Genomic DNA, 20,597 nt, shown 5'->3' with positions numbered 1-20,597 from the left:
TTAGGTAAGTGGCCTCATTCCAGCTCATTGCAGAGAAGTACCCACTTCATAAAAACATATCAAATTTGACATTAGTTGACATCCTTCTATTGACAGTTTCAGCAATGAAACTCAACATGGAGTTGTCACAGAAACAGAATTTCTTTCCTCAGTAAGTTGGATTAGTTATATTAAATCATTGCAAATATTTGAAATACAGGACGCAGAAAAATTTTTTGGACATTATGAATTGAAGGTGTCAGGGCTGCTAAACTGCTACCTAAATGCATAAATCATTATGTAAAAGGGGCATCAGATGTAACACTGAGAAAAAAAATATCTTTGGCATAATTCTGTTAAGTTCATGGTCCTGCATTATGTGTGAATTCGATCCTAAGTGTTTAATTTGCTTAAATTCTGAGGACTGGATGATACATAACATCATAGGTTTTCTCTATGTACGTAGCTGAGGGAAATGGGAGTTAAGCTGAGGTGTCATTTCTGAACTGGCCACCCCCAGCATCAGTTCTGAAGCAATCAAGGCCGATTGGTCTCTGGTACATTTCTAAGCAGCCTGCAGCGTACTGCACTACAGCTGGGTTTTAAACTCAGATTCCTTTTATTCCGGAAGCCTAATGGTGTAGTCTTTCCTGCAGCTCATTTATTCCAATTCACTGTAGAGAATCATACTTGCTGTCAGTGAAAAGTTATGAAGCAAATGAAAGGGCTTGAAAGGTGATTAAAAAAACAAATGAAACAAAGTGTGGTAACTAATAAAGCCATTTACCTCACATATATTTTAATGTCAAGCACATCATTCATATGAACTTCAGAGAAATCACACAAAGTAGTTAAATGAAAAATTAAGGAACAGGTAAGTGGTACTTTCATACCTTTGCTTTCTTATTGATACCAATTACTTCACTTCAGGATAAAGCTTCAGGGGAGGTTCTGTTTGTTAAACTTCCTTTTTTAAAAACATAAATTGCTATTAGTTAACCATTTATTGTCTGTTCAAGGAAACGACAAATGTTGAATATAAGCATACTTGGAAATATGCACACATACATAATTCTGTGAAGAATTCAGTATCATTATCCTTAGTGCTAATAAAAATACTTTCATTTAAGAGTGGACACATTTCATGACTTATTGCTGAGGAATCATAATAAAAATAAGAAATGATGCATAAGTGTTTATGTGCCAGTTGAACCACAGTTAAGCACTAGCTTTTTTGCTCTTCAGGCTTGTATCAAACCAGGAAAGAAGAAAGACACTTGGAATGGGCTGGTGAGTGTTTTGGTTTTCTCTCCATGTTGTCATTTTCAGGCCTAGAAAGTTTGTTTCTGTAGCATTTTGAAGATAAAAAGTGCTAAGAAGAGCAGCAAATGCTAGTTATAAACAGTATAGGGACTGTATGAGTAAGAACAGTGAACAATTGTTTCCACTCTAAAACATTGCCCTATCTCTTCATAACAAACAACTAACCCTGTGTTTGAGTGTTAGACAAAGAGAAGGAAAACAAAAGACTATTTATAACCTAACAGTGCTTATATAATTTCTGTTGAAAGGTCAAAAAATGCCTCCTGCATTTAACTTTAGATCAGTCTTGGTTTCATCTGGTTATACACTGTAACATTCTTATTTCACTACATAAAATAGGAAGCTATTGTAAATATCCTCTTTGGCTAGCAGAGGCTTGGACTTCCATAACATTTTCCACCTGACCTTCTCAGAGTACTTTGCAAACATTCTCTCAGACTTGTCAGATTGTGGGTGGCAAGTTAATATTAGCTTCTTTTACAAAGCAAGAAAACAGGCAGCAGAAATTTAGCAACTTGTCCAAAGTTACACAGGAAAGTTAGTAGCAAAACTGGGACTCAAATATCTCTCCATGTTGTGCCACAAAGAGGATATTGCACTTCCTCTCCAAAAATCTTGGAAAATTCCACAGAGGTCTCATTTATGTTTCTCTTGTAATAAACTCTGGTCCAGAAATAGGTAATCATCAGTTTTGCTGAACAAGTGTTTGGAACAGAATCAACTTTAGGATACATTTCCAGGCAATTAAAGGGACATTTTAATGGAAAAGGCAGTTAAAACAATACTCAGGTTTTCCAGAAGGTGGGAGAATATATAATAAGAATTGAAAAAGAATTTCAATATCCAAAATGCTTTCAGTGCCAGCAATGGATGTTTAGAATCTTACACACTTTTTTTTTGTTTCTTGTAGTCACATTAAATTATGCTTTACAAAAATACCAGTATGTCTCTAAAAGAATGGCCAATATGCAGACACAAGCATGAGGACTAAGGATTTTCCATGACGCTTGGCCCCCAAGGCAGAACAGATTGGGAGCTTTAGCAGAATGTCAGATGCCAACTTGCAGTCCACAGGCTGAGGCTGTAATGCATTGCTGACAGCAGGTCCATGGAAGCCATTCTATTTACACCTGAAATTATAATGGGAAGAACAAGTTGCAGTCCCTGAAAAATTCATGGCAATCCATAAAAAATGTGGGGAGCCTCCCCACAAATATGGGGCCCCTTAGTCTAAAAGACCAAAACCCAGCTTTGGAATCACTATTCTTTAAGACTGTCAGCTTCAAAGCAACCCCTACCCAGCATTTTTACAAATTACTGTAACTATTCTATGATTCTATGAAATTACTTCACTTGATTTAAAATACAGTAAAATTTTATCTTTAGAACCCTAACAACAGCAAATTCTCAGAAATTGCTGTTTTACAGAAGAAAACAAAACACATTTACAGCATCTAACTTTGTTTTTTTTGGGGGGGGCAGACATCAGATTTGAAAGCTGAAGGGCTGCAGAATAAAACAGATGCAAACACGTTTATGTTAGGGTTTTTTTTTTTTAAAGAATGAATAGGTAGAAAGGGCTAATACATAGTAATATAGTTATACAGTGATAAACATGAAACAGTCTATTCTATGTAAAGGCAGTTGAGGCTTTTAAAGTCAGTTTGGTGCTCCATAATGGTATGTGATTATCTCTTAATATCTCATTCCTGGCTTTTTCTTCCTGCTTCATTGTGTTTCAAAAAAAAAGAAGTATTTGAAGTTTTGAACAGTGGCAATAAGAGAACTCCTGTGTATTGCTTCAGCAGCTTACACAGCATTACCTTCCCTGACACTCACTACTCAACCAAAAATATTCCCAAATTTTTGTAAGGTACAAACTTGAAGAGTGGCCTCTTTCTCAGGTATTTTATTCAGCAAGGGGAGTTCACTAGAAAACTTTACTAACATTTTTCTTATATAAAATGTGCTTTCAGTTGGAAAGATACTATTTAAGTTCTAATCATACACATTGGCTAGAAAGAGGTAACCAATTTTTTTCACCATGTAAGTAATTTATCGAGTAAGAAGAGACTCACTGAGCACAAATAACAGAAAACTTAAGTTTCTAACAGAAATGTACTAGTATTTCTGCCTCTGGAAAGGAAATAACAATTCTGGCTTACCCTCCTCTTCTTCCTTAAAGGTTTTATTTATTATTTTTGTTCTATTCCACAGGCTCTAATTTTAACTACCATACACTCTGACGACAAAATAGAAAGAGTATTTTGACAGCAGACAGGCTGTAAGTGGCATTTAGTCTATTTTCAGCATGAATTTAAAATAGCCTTTTCATTTTATGCAAATTGTAGTGTAAATTAATCCAATTACATTTTTATTACATTATCACATTGCCATCTCAAAGTTCTAATCAAGTTTAAAACAAACAAACAAGCAACAACAACAACAAAAAAGGCTGCTATATTGTAAAAAAGGCTGCCACATTGTAAGGTCCCAAACCTGCCAATTATTTAATGCAGACAGATAGTGTCCAACTGCAGAGGCTGACGGTCACATCAACATTTTACTTGCTTGGTTTTCCTTCATATCAGGTGTGGAGAAAGACAGTGAAATTTAAGTGAAACTGTAATGACAGTTGTACATCGTGGTGAACCCAACATGATGCTTTTAAACAAATGTCAGCTACAAGAGACTTTGAGATTCAATTCATGCATCCCACAAAGACAGACTTGGTTGATCAGAGCACCATTCTTCAAGATTTGAACAACTATGTTCAGGTCACCACAGACTCCTTAAAAAGCTCAACACTAAATTCACAAAATAACTAAGGCACCCAGCTGCCACATAGCTGATCTCAAAATGCTTCTCCAAATTCTTCTCCATGACTGTCTAAACCAGGAATGCCCTAACGTAAACAGACCCAACATCATCTACTGGCATGGTTGACCAGGTGACTGAGTTTTTCCTGGGCATGTGTAGAACCTGCTAACTTTGCACACTGAAAAGAAGCAAAGGTTTCTTCATCATGAGGTGACCAGTGTGGAACAAAGGTACCACCTCAAGTATCTGATTAAGTGTAGCTCTTGTAAAAACTTCCCATGCTGCCTCTCCCTTTCCATATTCTCATGTTTACTATTCAAGTTCCCATGATAACTGAAGTTCCTGTAAATTCTGCTCACAACCAGACCTGCATCTCTCCTGGTTAACATCCTGGATCCATCTCAAAACTAAGCGGTGCTTGGACCCCACAGTAAATGTGGGTTTTCCCACAAGTCCCCAAGATACACAGAGTTGGGGGCAGACTCAGAGCCAACTCAGAGAAGTTTGTACAGGTTAAAATTAGAGGCAGCCCTTTCTCTCCAAAACACAGAAACAGCAGATCTGCCTGCAGCCTTGTAGGTAGTAACCCAATGCACAACTCAGCACTTGCCCAGGGAACAGAAGAACCCTACCTGCGTGTACAGAGGATCAAATTCACATCTGACCCTTGCTAGGACAGTGATTTATTCTACAGGGTAGGTTTGGAAAGGGACAGACAGGTCAGGTGGCCTCTGCATTCCCCTTCTTGAAGTTTTGCCACTATCAGACAAGAAAGTAAGCTTCATGGAGCCAGAGCGAAGGCAAACAATGCAAAGCCTGTATGGGGAAGACAGAAGAAAGCTTGTGCAGGGGAAGAAAAAGGAGTAGGATTTTATCTGAATGATTAAAATTCTCATCTAGGATGGATACTGATCACTGGCTTGCTGTGCTAACAGAGGTGCCTGTTTACACTCTGCACTGGAAAAAGAAGAAACTGGGCATGACATACTTCCCCCCAGAACACATAGTAAAAATGTAAAGGTTGGACTCCAATTAGTCTTTTTGGCTACATTACAAGACAGGACTGATCTGACTTATGTGTCTAAATGTAGAAAATTATCATTGCAGAGAACCCCACTGGAAATAACGTGAAGTTCGTATCCATTGAGTGACTTACCTAGAGCCTCAGCACAGCTTTTGAACCTTGATGTAGTCACAATAAACTTACTGGAACAGGGGTTACGATTGCAACAATGTTTTAAGAATCGAGAATTAGAAGAGGTAACTAGAAGCACTTAAGAAACAGTCTCTAGACCTATCACTTGTTTCTAACTATGTAACTGTTGCAGGCTGAACCAGATTAGTTTATATCTGCTGAGGGTAAGGTAAACACAGGGTTCAGAAAACCTCAGAGGTAGTGGGCGAACCTGTTACACAACTTAAAGGTGTTACTTTGTTGGTAGCAACTCAGTGTGAGCCAATACCGATTCTCACAGAGCCAAGAAGCTACGAATTACCAGCATCCGCCTCTCTGTGAAGCAGGGATTTTTATTGAATTCCGAACTGCACAGGAATGTAGATCTTGTGGCTCCTACCAGCTTTGCTGGGCAACATTCAAAGTCTCTGTGCTACAAATTACTAATTCCCAGTCTATGTTAATCTGCCTGTACTCACCCTAAAACCTCATAGTATTATCTCCAGACAGGCAGCATATCTCAGCTGAGGTAGCACACTAGCTGTTTTGTACCCATATTGTGCAATAACTTGCAGGACAACGGGCCTGGTTCCACCTGTGAATGGCAGGCGTGTTCTAGAGCAAGCTGCATGTGCTATATCGTCAGCAAGGGTATTAGCACTGAGGCTTACTTCAGTATCCCTGCACACAGATCCTAAACCTCCTAAAGCAGGGCTCAATTAGGAGCTTAGACAGAGATCAGAAGTATTTAACTCCTCAAAACCGCTACACAGCTGCTGATTCACACCGAAGACGGTTTTGTTTCTCTGTGTTAAAGACCTCCTGGTCCCTGGAGTCTGGCCTGGGCAGAGAGCGACAATTATGTCCCAGCGAAGATTAGCGCCTTGTCCTGACTCAGGCCGCGGGTCCGCCCCTGACTGACCGCCGCAAAGGGAGCGACTGCGCCACCGGCTAGCTCCTCACTGAAGCACGAGGCCGCTTCCCCACCTCCGACAGCAGCGGTCCAGGGGTACGAACCGTCTCCTTACAGCACAGCACAGCACCCCCTCACCCCAGGGGCGGCTCGGAGCACCGGTACCCGGGCCAACTGCCATAAGGTCCACGCGCAGCTCCACACACCACACCCTCCCTACTCGCGAAACACCACGTGCTCCAGCTCCACCAATAGGCAGCGGCGCCCTCCCCAGCAGGTCTCGCGGGAACGGCGGGACCCTATTTAAGGCCCGGGAAGCGCCTCTCCCCCCTTTCCGTTGTCTCCCGTCGCTGCGGTAAGGCGGCTGCCGGAGTGCCGGGATCCTGACGGGCGGGGGCAGGGGTGGTCCTTGCCGGGCTCTTCCCTTCACATCTTGCCCTCTCGGAGCCTGGCGGTGCTTCGGGGAGTCAACACAGGGGGATAGAGCACCTTTCCCTCACAAAAACCCAGTGCGGAGCCTTCCCCTCCGCCCTGCATCCTGTCGTGAGGCACAAGCGGTCCCGCTCCCTCCCTTCCCCGAGGCCCCTCGCTCTCAGGGCTGACTTCTCTCTCTCTACCCCCCGCAGTGTGGAGGGACGAAGGCAGCGGGAAGCGTCCCATGGCACCGGCAAGGCCGTCAGATGGCCCCGAAGGCTTTGTCCGCTGGGCGGCCGCGCCCGGCGTGAGCAGCAGGCACGGGGTAGTAGGCCTTGCCAGCGGGGACCGCTGGGGAGCTGGAGTCGTGCCTTTGACCGTCCGTAGGTAAGGGGGCACATCGAGTTGACCACATCTCTGAGTCTGGGGCTGATTAGGTGAGGTTTGGGATGTCAGAGACAGGGGGTTATGAATCTGAGACTTCCTACCACTTGTAGACAAGCTTGCCCGAGAGTGCTGGTCTGCATTACTGTGAGGTGAAGTATTTATCTATACTTATACCTTTTACTTTCTTATAAATTGTTTTTTTTTTTTATAAGCTGCATCAGGAAAAGTAGTCTTAACCTGCAGTGTTCAGGGTTCCAAATGCTGTAGGCACTTAAGGTCAAATGGACTTGATAACTTCTAAAACAAGGAAAAGTCACTGCTTGCATAGGCTTTTGGCCCAGACTTCTAGTACGTGTGCAGCAGTAACTTGGTATACCTTTTGGTTGAGCGTATCCTTTGATTGAGTGTATCATTTGGTTGAGTGTATCATTTGCTGCAAGGTATATGTAAGTAGGAAAAATGCGACAATAAATTGCCTGGTAAAGATCAGTCTGTTAAATCTAGAAAATCTACAGCTTGCTTAAGGATGGTGTCAACACTAAAAGCAATTTAGACTAAAAAAAACCCCATTGTTTATGATTAGTAGTATATTTTTAAAGGTGTTAAAAGACTTATTAAAACAATCTTCAGTAGATTGAACCATTGGCTACTTTTTGCACTAGCCTGAGATTTGAAAATGAACTTTGTAGAGTATGACCTTGAGAACAGTTAATTCAACATAATAGCAACTCTGTATAATAGGGGCTTTAAAAAGGTCTGTAATAGGACAATATAAAGTATATTATGATTTTAAAGTTTGTCCTTTTTTTTGTTTGTTTGTTTAGAGGCCCCACTTAGCAATTTCATGTTTGAAATGTTCTAAATGTGGATGATCAAACCCAAACTGGAAGCAATGCTCAGGACTTCTTAGGAACATATACCTTCTGCTAGAAAGTAAGTGTGCTCCTGTCTAATGACAATTGCAAATACTTTTAAAAATTGCTTTCTGACAATTCACAAATCTCAAGCAATTTTTAATACCTCTTTTGAGTAAACTGCAAGTTCAGATCGTCTTAGTTAATAATAATTTTAAAAGATCATGCTCTAATCTACTCCCCTTTTATGCTTTGCCCTCTTAAGTCTGGCAGTGTCTTAAGTGGCCAACACAGAGGGGTATAAAAGTTCTCTCTCAAACCCAGAGATGAGGTTGAAACTTTTCTCTGGATCATGCTGAGAGTAACACAATCATGATACTCCCTTCAGGAAGCTAGTAAATCAGCTTCATAAAGAGCTTATAGGTAGACTTTGATCTGTCATCCGATTATTATGCTATCCAAGCCTTTGTACCAGTTTCATGTAAATCTTGCTTACTTTTTCAGGTTTCTCAAGTCTGGTGCTTTATGGACATATGTGATAAATGTCTTCAGTGAAAACAGGTCCTTGAAAATTGGTTGATCTCCAGGTAGGTAGTGTAAAAGGGATTATCAGATGCTAGTGGATGGTTTGCCTTCTCTATCTGAAGTTAAATTTATTCCTTACCTGAAAACAAAACAAACAAAAAACCCACCAAAAGCTCAACCTTAGGCCAGTTACCTCTTGTGTATGCAGGATGCTGACTGCAAATAAAGTGTCTTTTACAGGGAGGAAACCAGCATGTGCAAGGGACTTGAACTGATATTAGACATCTTATGGTTTCAATGAGTGGCCAGTTTCTGAACTCATACTAGACGGCTCCAGTTGTCACCTGCGATGTATTGTCTTGAACATGGAATTGAGACAAGCAGTTGCTAAAACTATGTCCCTTCAACGATCATGTTTAAACAGGAACCTCACCGTTTGTTGAAATAGGTTTCTTACCAAAAACTCATGTAACTTAACGTCTGTGTGGATTAATTGAAATAAAATATATGAGAATGCTACCAGAAGCTTGTGTGTTCTGAAGATTTCTTTTTGGGTACTTCCTGTATCTAAATGCTTTGTGTTTTCATGCAGAAACATTTTCTTACATGCAAACTTGATAAGTTTAACCTTTAATTTACAAATCCATTGAAAATGCACTCCTTAATATTCATCTTCTATTCTGAATGTCTGGTCATGGTTTTCTGAAGTATTTCAGAATGTAAAAACGCTGAGATAACTGGGCAACTTCTAAGTTATTTCATTAGGCTGCATTTACATATTCTCCAACTTAGTGAAAAGATTGTCTCAAACTTTAGAAGAACAGTTATCCTTAGCAAGCATCGCATCACCTATTTCAAATAAACAAAAGAAAATTTTGCAATATTCCATGTAAAAAATGACTGCATAGATCTTCTGAGAGAAAGATCAATATTGTGTGAAGGAAAGCTTGTATGTGTTTTTCAGTTGCTTATGTTTAAGCAAATGCTAAAAACCTTTTCCCCAGTGGTAGAAATTGAAGTGCTTTATGTGCATCCTGTTACTAGCCTTAGAAAGCAGAAACAAGGACGTAAGATAGTAGCTTGCTGGCACTCCCCACTGCCTACACAGGGAAGCGAGTGGTTTTAGGGCCAAATTCTTACATATGCTCTGTTAGATTCAACCCCAGTCTGGCTAGGAAGTCTTCTGGTTGTTGTCTCTGCTTAAATATAAAGTGGTGTCTTTTGTGGTCTTGTATTTGTAGCCCACTAGGCTTACGTAAGTCTTGTCCTCTGGACTTGTGTTTTAATAAAAGATGAAACTGAATTTGAAGGGTGTACAAAAGTACTTTATATTAAACCTGTCTGACAACTGTCTGGTTCCTGTTATGAGACAGAATGAATCATTTTCCTGCAAGCCTTGTCAGTCATTTTGTAGACATTTGTCCTCTGCAGTCACGCTCAAGGAATAAGCTTTAGTCTATTCAGTCTTGCCTTATGTGAGAATGGTTTCATATCTGATTCATGCTGCCCTGTCCAGGTTTTTTAAATCTTGCTTCTTTCATGTTCTGTACTAATTGATAGTATTCGACATAGATAGGCTTCTAAATGTTCTGTCCTGTTTTCATTAACTAGTAAGCTTGTTTACATTTGGTAGCTTAGGATAATATTTTCAGTGAGCTGTCTACACTTCCAGAGCTTTCTGAAGGGAGTGGAAGCTATCTTGGAATTACAGTTGGAGTTTTCCTTTCCAGACTCATTAGCCAGGCAATAAATAGTGTTAAAATCCATCTGCGGCTCTGTCCATGAGGATCTTGTCAGAATCAAAGACCTTTTGGAGTCTGCAGCCGTGGTTAAGTTTTGAGTATTCTGTTGGGTTTCTTTTTTTTCACATCAGTATATGCTAAAACCAGAACTTTTAAATCTTTTCACTTAAGAAAACTTATTTCTTCCTTTCCTTTCTGAATTAATGGTCTCAGTGTATAGTAGGAGTCCCTTCTCTTTCATGGTATCTATCATGCTCTTTGACTCATGTTCTGTGCTTAGGTGCTGACACCTGAGACTTGTTTGGGTGTTTTTGAGGCATTGCTATTCAACCTCATGCTGTGCGATTGGTGATAAAAAGTACCATTAAATTCTAATGACTTGGTCTTTATTCACAAATTTGTTCTAAAACGTTCCAGACAGGCCCTTGTTCATTCATCCCTGGTTTTTAAAAACTTTGGGAAAATAATCTCTATCACAGACAAATCATTCATTTGACTTTTGTAATGCAGCTGTCAGATGCTCAAAGAGTCCTTTCATACTTGTTCATTTCTTGGGCTTGCAAATTCTTTTGCAGACTGCCTGCTTGTGATCCGTTTGAAGAGATTTCGTTAATTCTTGTATTGTTCCTTAAACATTGCTGCTGCAGCTTCAGTATCATACAGATTTAAACTGGGTTTTTCAGTTTTACTTCTTGTTTTGACATGACTTGTAGTTACTGAAAGGTACAGTTTCACATTCCTGGTTTAAAAGTGCTATTATTTTGTGTGTTTTGATTTGCCCATCAGAGTGATTAAAACTTGTCTTTTAAGCAACATTCTATCTGTTTAGCCATACTGCACCATTTTTAACTGGTATTTTAAAGTAGTTTCGTTATTTTGCTCCTTTTTTAGCTTTCCTAAAGGGAGAAAGTTGCCTTAAATTTCAAAGAAGTTCAATATAGAAATGTTTTAGGATGTACTGCTTTCAAGTACTGACAGCTGAAGTTTTGTTTCCTGTCAGTCTTTCTGTTGCAGAAGATAAGCTTTTTCATGTTAATGGCTTACACGCTTGTAAGTATACTGGCAGTCTGTTATACAAGTTAATGCAGTGTTAAAGTCCTCGTTTGCTGTAGCTATTAATGAAGTACCCACATGCCACTAAGTGATAATGTTGCATGTCCACTCTTTGCTGTTCTGTCTTTCTGAAATATCTGGTCAGAAAGACTGATGGAGAGATATAATTGACTCTTAAACATGATTGTTATCCTGATTTTACACAGCATAAATGGGTTCAGTTTGCTGGTTTTAGTGCATCTGGAGAGAGCAAGAATGAAAAAAGTATACTTGAGACTTCATCCATGGTGAATGCTTAAAGTTTCGCCTACCTCATTCTTAGGCAATCTTAAGGCAGTAATTAAAAAATGTGAAGATTTATTTTTATTTTTTTTTCAGTAGAACTGGTTTAATACAAAATCAAATTTAGAGTTTGTATTTTAAACTAATGAAGTATCCAATAGTTTCATGGGTTTATAAGGCTCATGACTTTTACATTTGAGTGTTATCACTCAGTTAGGGCCATTATTCCATGCTAAAAACTCATTTTGAAGAAACTGGTTGGCATAATATGTCACTTGAGAGCACTCTGTTGTGTGACTTCTTGTGAGTAGTTATACTAAGAAATCTCTTATCAAGTAACTTTGACTTGTTTCTTTAGGCTTTTTGGAATATAAATATGTTGGTTCAGGGATCATTCACCTAATTAAATTTATGGTATATCATGTTAAAGTAGTGAAGCAAAACAAAGGGATTAGTATTAGCCTAGGAATATGAAGTAAGTCTAAATCTGTTCTGATAAATCTTTATTGTTGTATATCACCTCATTCATCCTGACCACCACCTTGTGGACTGTATACTTGGGGCTGTGCAGTTTGCTAAGGGAGAGCTGGTTTGTATGAATCCTATCCTCTAAATGAAGTTATAAGATTGAAAGTTTTCCTTTTATTACTCATGGGAAAAGTGAAGACTAGTAGAAGAGAAAAAGCCAAGTTTGCTGGAGAACAGTCAAGGGCTAACTAATTGGCTTACACCATTATAGATTTTTATTAACTAGCCTTGTTAGAGGCTAAATAATATAAGGAAAACTCTGTCATTTTATAAATTTTTGTACGTATGGTTTGCTCAATAGGGATTATATGAGAGTTTTGGGGGAAATAAAGATGGAGGAAAGCTATAATATGGCTTTTAATCTCTACATTTGTGTTTATCTTGGCTATTGATTGCAAATGTAGGAATGCTGCTTTGGCTTTTCATTAACTGAATCTGCAAGAAGGTTAAATTTGTTCAGCAAGACTGAAGATTGTCACAGAAGGTGGAATATTTTCATACCTGTGTATGCATTCTGTGTTCTAGCACGCAGTTGAAAAACATGGTATTTCCTACTTCCTTTTAGGAATTCGTTACAACTGTTAAGACTCAATGATCAAATGCAGGTAGAAAAGCTGTAGAATGAAATGTGCTTGAGGGGTAACGTGTGCTGAGCCCTGGACTATTGTTTTCTGTACACAGGGCTACACGCAAGGGTCTGGCAAGGCACAAGAATTCTTATTCTCCCCTTTTTTTTTTGAATTGAGAGCAGTTGTTGGGGGACCATCTTAAAAGCCTGGTACTCCTCAAGAATTTCAGTTCTTACGCGCTTGGGAATATCGGAATTTGTGTGATGACTTTTACTTAGTACATAGGTTTGTGATCTGCAGGGTTTGTACTGCTTTGTTTTTAAGAATCTAAAGTTTGGACGCAGGTATTAATGTTAGAGTTAGGTTTATGACTCTTTGTGTCCTTACATTAATATATCATACATATTGATCTTCAGTGGAAAGCTCAGAGGCAATACTCAAGTAATAACAGCTACTTGTCCTAACTATTCAAGTTGATGGTTAGTTGCCTGTATCTTCCTTATGTTTCCTCCTGCTTTCACATAATGTTACAGTCATATCCAAGATTTCTCATTTTATGCAAGGAACAAAATAGCAGTAGGGTGAGAATATAGGCTGAATGCACACACAGAAACAATGATTGTGCATCCCATGTATTCTGGTTTAGATCAATGCAGGCAGACATTTCTTGCAAAAGTACAGCTTATGAGATGGAAAACCCCTCTTCTTATGGTCATCAGCTATCAGATCTATATGTAACATGTTTTCTTAAAGCTTTCTACATTTAGTTTCTGATGCAACTCACACTGGATTTTTCCACACATCAATACTTTTTCTTACCTAAATAAAGGTGAAAGCTGTGTGACCTTCACTGACGTTCATTGCTGCAAAAGAGGACCTTTTCTGTTCAGTGAACTTTGATGTAAAGATGAGAGTTTTCCTCCTATGCTTCGATATTTAATTTCTACAGCTTTGACTCAGTGCATAGATGCTGAATGCTTGAAGACTGAAAACACTCAGTCTTTCAGATCGAAAAAGGTATAGAGACTGACAACGACTTGGCATGTTCAGATTGTATTGTGCTTACTGTAAGACACAAAGTTAATTTACAACACAGTCTAAAAAATGTATTTCAATTAAATATACCTTATTAAAATCATGAGCAGGAGTAATTGGAAATAGGCATAGCCCTAGCAAGAGCAGTGTGCACAAAACCAGGGGGTAAAAAAGTGCTGGAATTTCCTGCTTTTAGCACTGGCTGGGTTTGGAGATGATAGGTTATGTGGATCTCTGGTTTGTTTAATGTAGCAGGTGAGGTCATTTTATTTCCTTCTCAGTGCTATATTGCACACTAAAGCAGAGGTGGTATGTGGGGCCTATGATTCAGAGTGTTTTTCAGACTGTCTCCTGACAAGTGAAAGGACTGCATGAAAGTAAATTATATAAGGACATTTGGCTTGGATTTTACAGTGCTCTTGCCATTGAGTCTTAATGCAGATGATGTAGGAGGATGAAGTCCCAGCTTCTGTTTGGCTGTATCATGATCAGTGCCTTCAAAATAGAATATTATCTCATGTAGTTTGGAAAGTGAAAGAAAATCAATTGCAACTCTGTAGGAAAAAAAAAAAACCACCAAACTGCAAGCTGCTTGGAAAGACTGATAACTAATGTTCTCAGGATTTTAGTAATGGATCCTATTGGGTTCATCACGTCTTTTTTTTTTCCCTCCAAAGTGTAAACATAAAATACATACATCACACTTGACTGATAAAGTAACCAGAACGGAATAAAGCCAAGAAAATATACAGAAGGATGAAATCTGTGTTCAGAAATAATGTGGACTCCCCCACATACCCAGACTCAAGACGCTGATTTCAGGTCCAGTATGGCACAAATGTTTTAGAGTTGCTGTTAAGGTGTGACATCCAGATACCTCTGGGCTTTTTCAAAATCTCTGTTTTAGACCTTGCTGCTGCTGTTTCAATTTGCAGATAGGTTATGGCCCCTTTGTCCTCTGATGTGTGCTATAGAAGACAAAAACCCAACAAACAAACAAAAAAGTAGAAAAATATATTAAAAAAAAATAAAAAAAATCTTTTCTGCTGTGCTATGTGAAATCTGGGGTTTTCATCTACACATACTCCTGCTATCAAGAAAAGATGGAAAGAGGAAAAAAGGTGTAATGATGGAACTCATAAATGTGCAGTAAAAGTGTGTGCTTTTATAGAAACAGTAATGTGAAAGTGATTAAAAAGCAACCCCAAGAACTATAATATTAAGTCCCTCCTAGATTTGAGCTATTACTGCTTCTTATACTGCATAGAGTACTTTCATTGGAACTGCACATCAGCTGTGCTCTTTCCAGTTGTCCACTACTCCTTGTTTGTATATTGTTGAAGGCAGGGCATCAATAATTTTTGGCTTATGCAAAAAGATGTTGCCAGATCAGTATTTTTGTATCGGTTTGTAGTAGGAATAGCACCCCAGGTTTGTGTACTTTAACTGTAGATAGTTTTTTCTTCATAGGGCTGCAGATGTAATAGCAATGTGGTCTGATTCCCACTTTTGTCATGTTAAGACTGAGAAATCTCACTGATCTGAGCTAGGTCTCATCTACCCTCTTGGTCTGAGCTGGGAAATGATGGTTTGAACTGCTGTGGCTCCTCTGCAACAGTGTTTTATCATATGTGTTAGTTAAAGGAAACTAATTGTACAAATAAGTAACAGGGTGACCTTTTTTACTGCTATTGAGGTGCTGTATCTCTGTTTTTTCTTCCAAACTAAAGTTTTATTGCTGGATCTTTTTTTACTCCCATTATTTCATCTGTTCTCACCTGATTTGATGTAAGACCTTACAGTGTGTCAATTACCATGAGTCAAAGAAGAAGGAAGATCTCAAGGTACTCCTGTAGCTTGGTCCTATTAAACTCTACACCATGTTCCTCAGACTGCCAAGTTCTTTCTGGTCTCCTCAGTCTACAGTCTTCCTCTGCAGTAGCCATGATTTTCACATCTGGTGGAGCTTCCTCCAAACAACCAGTTTATAAAACTCAATAGGTTTATTATACTGTTTGAGTTTTGTTGTTGCTGTTTCTCAGAAATGCTAAACAAAAACCCTGTCTTCAACTAACAGAATATGGAGAGCCACCTCTTATCTCAAACTGCTTCACCACACTATGAGTTACAGGGCTGCTTAATTCTTATTAAATTGTTGCATTTTTACAAAGTGGAGATTCAGTGAAACTGTGCTTGATCACTTGAGCAGAATCAGCACCCCCCCTCCTCTCTGCAAAGCTCAGTTATCTTTCTGTGGTTGCTACTGATAGCCTGCTGTCTAAATTGATTTGAGGTGCTGTCCTCAGTCTTGCCTCTTTCTTACCCCGGTAGCTCACCTCACCATTCCTGCTCTGTGCTGTGCTACCAGGTGCCTAGTCAGAAGGTTTGGGGATATATAAAGTTTGGTTATTTGTACCATTTCTCACTAATCCATATGCTGTTAACCTGAGCTCGTCTTTGATCTTGTTCAGCAGGATATGACAAGTTTTTGGCTTAACTCATGCATTTTCTCAATTCCCTTTGGTTTTTGCTTTAAGAACAATGATCTTTAATCCTCTGTGTAAGTGATCTGTCCTTTCATTGTGGCTTCTCAGTTTAACTGTGAATTATTCCCATTTCACCATTTTCTGTTTTCATTCATGCCGAGTCTACCTTAAGAAGGTTTTTTAATATCTTCCCAATATTTTGTGTGAGCACAGAGAGAAAAGGACCCTTGTAATTTCTAATTGGAATCTTTGAAGTAGTTATAGACTGCAATGTAAATGCCTTTAGTTTTAATCTGTTGGACTTTTACATAGTTTATATATGTCTTTATTGCGCTGAGATTTGAGCACAAGTCAGACTGCTTAAGAAGGTCTTGCACAAAACTTAGTAGTGCAAAATGTTGTTGCCATTTTCTTGTGGAAAAGTAAATTAGAGATGAATATTTCATGTACTGAAAAGGGGGTGGAGAAGATTTGTTTTTGCTGCCAAGTAAATTATTTTCAGTTGTCAGATTTCAAAGCTCCAAGTAAGAATATCATATGGATCATCTGTTTGCTTATACTCCCAGCTGCCATTCATTCTACTCTGGCAGAATTTCTCATGGTAGGGCCTATAAATTGCATGTTTTGAAGTAATTTAAAATAAAGGCTTTGAGGGTAGGGTGTTTCAGAACTGGATTCTTTCCAGTCTTTTTGGAATTAGAGTTTTACTGTTGATGTCAATAGAGCAAACTTTGGCTGGCGGTGAATGGTTTGCAAATCCCACTGCTGGTTACTAAAATCAAAATCATTGGTATTCCTTAATCTTTTCAGGTGGCAGGGTGTGTTTGGTTCAGAAGGGTAATTTGCATTGGCCACACTGAAACTCTTGATAATATAATTCTTTACTTATGTCATGAAGCCAAGAGGCAATCAAGGAAACAGAAAACACACAGACACAGTTCTTTTAAGATATTTTAGTTCATGCCCCATGTATCATCAGATACATCACACAATATAAGTAGTCTTGCAAATATTAACTATTTTAGTCGGCAGGAGCTTGATTTGATTATGGTTTTGTTATGATGCCTTTCTTCTAAGAATCTGAGCTGGTCCTGTGTAATACTTGGTTTTTGTCTTAAAGTACAGCTCTGGAGGTAGAGTCACTGTTTGCTGTTCATATCCATAGTCTAGCACACTGCAGAGCCAACCTGTAAATGAAAACAATCACTGAGCTAAAGGGTTTTAGGAAAAGATGAGTTTGTACAGGGAATGGTGTGAAAGACTTGATCTAGAATACAAGGACAGACTCAGATTGCTGTGTGCATGCTTTAGTGTTATTGTTGTAGCATCACTGGGGTAAAAGAAAATCCTATTTAAACAATATGTCATTAGTTGTAATTAAAAACTAGATATAACAGAGTTAAAATAATTAAACAAACCTACATAGAGAATGATAGCTTGAGGAAGCACCATGAGATGTCTGAAAAACAGTTTATAGCCATCACATACAGGGGTGTAATTCCAATTTTAATTTGAAGCTGGAAAGCTACCCCAAATTTGATTTAAGTTTTTTAGCATGGACTGAAGAAAAATGTAGATATGGTTGTGTGAATGTTTCTGAAGAATGAAAGCACAGAGTGAAGATGCAGTGGGTTGTGTTTCACCTCTCATTTAGGAGTCTTGAGGGCTGGGTTTGGTTGTTTTTGTTTGAAATAGCTCAATAAACACTATTAACTGAATGCCACCTGTGGTGGGAAGTCCATTCATTCAGTCCCCTAAAAACATTAACTGAGGGGGGAAAAATAATCAAAGTCCCTGCTAAAGAGATGCTAAATCTTGTTTGTGACAACATAAGCTTTGGTCCACCAACAAAGTATTGATGCACGTTGAATTACAAATTCAAAGTCAACATGGGAATTAGTTGGTGATCAAAACTTATCTAGAGCTGATATAGTGTTGGCAAGAACAGAATGAAACATGGACCAAAATGTGGACGTTACGGGAAATAAACAGGAAGAATTAGAGAGCTGCAGGCATAGCCTTCATGACTGGAATGCTGTGATGGATACATAGTTTTTAGCAAAGATAGGCCGGGAAGGCAAGTTGGTGGAGTTGCTCTTCAGGTGAGACAGCAACTGTAGTATGTCAAGATTTGCCTAGGGGTGGATGAAGTCCAGAACTTATGGGTAAGAATTAAGGGGCAGACTAGCACAGGTGGCACTGTTGTGGGCCTGTTACTACAGGCCACCTACCTGATCAGGAAGTCAATGATGCAGCTGAAAGCAACCTTATGATCACAGGCCCTGGTTTTTATGCAGGGCTTCAACTACCCTGATAATGTGCCAGAAGAACAACACAGCTGGGCACACGCAGTCCAGGAGGTTCCTACATTGACTTTTTGACACAGTTGATGAAGGAGTCAGTAAGGAGAGGTGTGCTGCTGGACCCTGTACTAGCAAAGTTTGGTTGGGGATGTGAACGTTGGGGGCAGCCTTGGGTGGAGTGACCGTGAGGTGGTGGAGTTTAGGATCCTGCATGGAGGAAGCAAGGTAATAAGTTGAATTACAGCCCTGGATTTTAGGAGAGCTGACTTCATCCACCTGCATGTGATGCTATGCAATCTGCTCTAGGTGAACTTGCTTTAGCAGGGGGTTTGGACTAGATAATGTCCAGAGCTTGCTTCCAGCTTCAACCACTCTGTAATTTTGTAAAACTCAGTATGTCTAGTCTACATTGAAACTGAACTAGTCCTTCTTCTTGTTTGATGATTTATATATCAAAGCTAGAAGCATGTCACAGACCTCTCACATTTCTGACCTGTTATTTAACAAGAGGGGGGATATTCAGTACAAGGAATTGGTTATCGGTGTCTGGAGGTTGATATTTTAGGAGTCTGAAATATACTTTGTTCACACGCATAATCTAAAAAGATGTCCAAAACACAAGCCATATGATTAAGTATATTACATAACAACTCAGTAATGTTGCTCTAAAAGCTCACTTGATCTTTCTGATCTTGGATAATTTTTCCCTCCAAAATTGTTTGCAGGCAGCTTGTCCAGAAAACAAATTGTTCATTTAGGTAATTGCTATTAATTCAGCTGGAATAAACTTAGGCTGATATCATCTCTGCTTGTTAGAAAAGCAGTGCTCAAATTCAGTGAGAGCATCTTTGAGTTTTCAGATGCCATTGGTTGTATTGGTGGTGTGGTTTCTGTCCTCGTGTAACTAGCAACAGAGCCATTTGAGATCACAGACTGTGGTTCTTTGCTCCTTGTTCAGCTATAGCTCTGCTGAACACAGCGCTGGGGGTTTTACCACATTTGCTTGTTGCTTTTGATTCCAAGCTGTTTGGAGCAGGTCTGCTTATGTAAACATGCACACAGGAACAATCTGCACCAGGATTGGATGGCTACCCAACATTAATCAGAACAAAGACAGAGGACTCATCAAGAATGTAGGTCCCAGCAGGCCCAGCTTCTGGGGGCATTATGTCTTCAGGAAAGAGTTAGGCAGTGAGGAGGAGGGTAATGGAGATGGATGGGACCTCATTACAATTTGCATGCCTGTAAAACTATGCTCTCGGACTCTTGTAGAACAAGAGAAGGGTACAGTTCCCTCACTTGGGAGTTAATTTTCTGTTCTCTCCCTGGAACTGCAAACTTATAAATGAGCCTGAAGGGCTCAGTGCAGTGTAAGAAAGTCCACTGTAATTTGTACAGAATCAGTCTGTGCTGCGATAGCAGAGAGGAACACAGTGAATAAGCCAACAGGGAGCACCATGAAATTGCATTTAGACTTCTTGCAGTATGCAAATTAATCTGCTTAGACCTAATTTTGTGGGGGAGTTTGTGCCATGAAGTCTGTGTGTATCCTAAGGGGACCTGGTTCTCTGTAGTGTTGGGCATCCAGCAACAGTGCAAGATACATGGCATTAATGTCTTAATAATAATAATAGTAATTTCTACAACTGTTTTAAATAGCTGGAATTGTGTGCAGAGCAATAGAAGCAAACATGTCTCCTTATAATCATGCTTCTACGAATAACTGATTTTACTGTATTGAGTAAATTAGTTCCTTCCTGTGTTACCCATTACGTCATTGTACCCATGGTACAACAGTCAAACACCTTGACTAGCCAAGGACAAAAGTGTGCTTTTGATAAAAGGTGTCCTTGTGCCTCATTTATTCAGGGCACCTTAACTGTTATAGTCTCTGCATATGGTAACAGAGCTGCTTTTATCAACCAGGTGACAGTTTATAACGCTTATTCACATAATGTGAAAGAAGCTTCCAGAAGTGAGAAAATTCTAGTGGAGTGTCATATATAGGTTTTTTAAACCTAATGAATTGTAACAAAAGAGGATTTTGGTCTTGTGAAGGAAATGTTCGTGTATCAAATCCAGGACATTTTGTATAATATAATGATAATTATATTGGAACACTGGGACACAAAAATAACCGCATGTAAAGTGTCAAAAAATCATACCTTCAAGTCTGTTGTTACTAGAAAATAGGTCAATTTGCACTGTTT

At 39.2% G+C, this 20,597-nt stretch overlaps 3 long non-coding RNA genes and 1 other non-coding gene across 4 annotated transcripts; 2 read left to right on the top strand and 2 right to left on the bottom strand.

The window, feature by feature from the left end:
* Window positions 1-757: 757 nt before the first annotated feature.
* LOC134156628 (uncharacterized) lies at window positions 758-6,291 on the bottom strand. Its single transcript, XR_009962011.1, has 3 exons — window positions 5,776-6,291; window positions 4,755-4,938; window positions 758-2,432 (listed from the first exon to the last, which is right to left on the bottom strand). It is a non-coding gene; the product is annotated as an uncharacterized LOC134156628 (long non-coding RNA).
* A 240-nt stretch (window positions 6,292-6,531) lies between these two features.
* LOC134157972 (uncharacterized) lies at window positions 6,532-8,687 on the top strand. The gene is made up of 3 exons (XR_009962560.1): window positions 6,532-7,010; window positions 7,835-7,943; window positions 8,630-8,687. It is a non-coding gene; the product is annotated as an uncharacterized LOC134157972 (long non-coding RNA).
* On the top strand, window positions 8,117-8,234 carry LOC134158100 (small nucleolar RNA SNORA26). Its single transcript, XR_009962588.1, has one exon. It is a non-coding gene; the product is annotated as a small nucleolar RNA SNORA26 (small nucleolar RNA).
* Window positions 8,688-14,466: 5,779 nt separating the features above from the next.
* LOC134156415 (uncharacterized) lies at window positions 14,467-16,398 on the bottom strand. The gene is made up of 2 exons (XR_009961908.1): window positions 15,377-16,398; window positions 14,467-14,566 (listed from the first exon to the last, which is right to left on the bottom strand). It is a non-coding gene; the product is annotated as an uncharacterized LOC134156415 (long non-coding RNA).
* Between the last annotated feature and the right edge of the window lie 4,199 nt (window positions 16,399-20,597).

Source organism: Pezoporus occidentalis, unplaced genomic scaffold (genome assembly GCF_034315485.1).
Source record: "Pezoporus occidentalis ecotype Australia unplaced genomic scaffold, CSIRO_AGI_Poc_V1 ctg1, whole genome shotgun sequence".
NCBI classification, from domain to species: domain Eukaryota; kingdom Metazoa; phylum Chordata; class Aves; order Psittaciformes; family Psittacidae; genus Pezoporus; species Pezoporus occidentalis.
Note: the sequence above shows the minus strand (reverse complement) of the source record. Positions and strands in the feature narration are given on the sequence as shown.